Source organism: Galeopterus variegatus, unplaced genomic scaffold, assembly GCF_000696425.1.
Source record: "Galeopterus variegatus unplaced genomic scaffold, G_variegatus-3.0.2 Scaffold5928, whole genome shotgun sequence".
Taxonomy (NCBI): Eukaryota; Metazoa; Chordata; class Mammalia; order Dermoptera; family Cynocephalidae; genus Galeopterus; species Galeopterus variegatus.
In genome coordinates this window covers 107,711-109,294 of record NW_007732039.1, presented here as the reverse complement: position 1 = coordinate 109,294, position 1,584 = coordinate 107,711, and the positions used below count along the sequence as shown (strand labels likewise).

Below are 1,584 nucleotides of genomic sequence, written 5' to 3'. Positions count from 1 at the left end.
AAGATGGACTACACGGGGCTGATTCATAGATGCTGTGGGTGGGTGCCCTGAGAACACTTTGGTTTGGTAGCTATGTATGTCTCCAGCATTGCCTAACTCAACCCCCACACAGCCTACCTGGAGTCCCTGACCCTGCACAGAGGGAAGTAGAGGGGACGTGGCTTCCAGCGTGGAACCTTGTCTTCTTCAGTTTCCCTTAGTTTGCCCAGAATATGCTGAATCCCATAAATGCAGCCCTTTGCCTATATGGAATAGGATTTTCTTAAAAGACTGATTTTAAAAAGCAACCATAGGGTGTTTGGGCTCCACTTCGTGTGGCACGTTGGAGCACAGATTCTCCAAACTGATAAACTGAGAAGAAAAAGGGCTGTACAATGCAATGTTGTAAAGTAAAATGTTATGTCGTCATTTTAATTCATTACAGCTTTCAAAAAATCTTTAAAAATATTTGTGTATCTACTGTTCTGAGGAAGGACTATGCCTGGGGCAGTCATATTTCTAATGCTAACATGAAGCTTAAACTACTTCCTACCTTGACCATGTTAACCCCCCAACCCCCCTACCCACCCACCCCGCAAGGAAACCCTTCACTTCACTCAAAGATTTTACCAACAAATGTAACCTAAAGCCTTCTTTTGCCTTTGTAACAGACACCCTGCCTATTGTGTGTGGCAGGATGGGTTCCTGACCCTCCCAAAGAAATGGAGACACCTGTCGGAGGTGGAAGCATGGACGCTTCCTACCCCTCTCCCAGTGCAGGTGCAGCTTTTCAGAGTGCTGGGCTCCTTCCATGGCTCTCTCTTAGGGAAATAGTGACCCCTTGTGGTAAATATCAGAATGAATACAAACCTGTGTAGGAGTCTCACCGGTCATTCAAAGAGATCAGGATTGTGTTGGAACTACCCAGAGGGTTTTAGGAAATATCATATTAGTGGAGACAATCTTCCAGAAACCTAGTTCAAGGCAGGAGGTCCCTCAGAAAATGGTGCCCATTTTGAAGACCCTGAAGGTTTGGGCAGTCCCCAGGGCTGAATGAAGCCCATACGGCCCACCACCTTCCAGAGAGGGATGAGGAAGCTCCCTGGTAAGGGTGACAGTGCTCCACACAGGTATTTTCTAAATACCTTCCATGTGTCTCAGGTGCGCTGGTGGATGCAGAAGTCTGCATTCACAATGATACCTACTTACACAGGTTCAGCCTTGTCTTCATAATGTAAAAATGTGTCTATGTTTTCTTTCTCCAACTCTAACATGAATTCCTAGCAAGTAGCACAGAGACTGGCCCATCAAGGTGCTGAATGATTGATGCCTCTTCAGAGGGACACTAGAGGGAATCTGGCTTGCTTCTCCCTTGGGTTGGCTTATCTTCTTGCCTACCAGATTACTTGAGCCAAGTGATAAACTTAGAAATAAGCAACTTTCAGTCCTGCCCACCAGCCACCAAAATTGTTGACCTTACAAACTGCCCACCCCTCCTCACACTGAAACCAACCCCCCGTCTGCAGCAGTACATCTGCTTTGCCGGGGCTCTGAACCCATGAGTGAGCCAGATGGTGATGCTGTCTGGTTCTGTGTTGACCTCAT

The 1,584-nt window shown here is 46.9% G+C and overlaps 1 protein-coding gene across 1 annotated transcript in view; it reads left to right on the top strand.

Annotated features, from left to right (window-relative positions):
- Positions 1–1,584, top strand: part of FRMD5 (FERM domain containing 5) — a 52,690-nt gene that overhangs the window by 23,402 nt on the left and 27,704 nt on the right. The gene's annotated exons all lie outside the window — the stretch shown is intronic.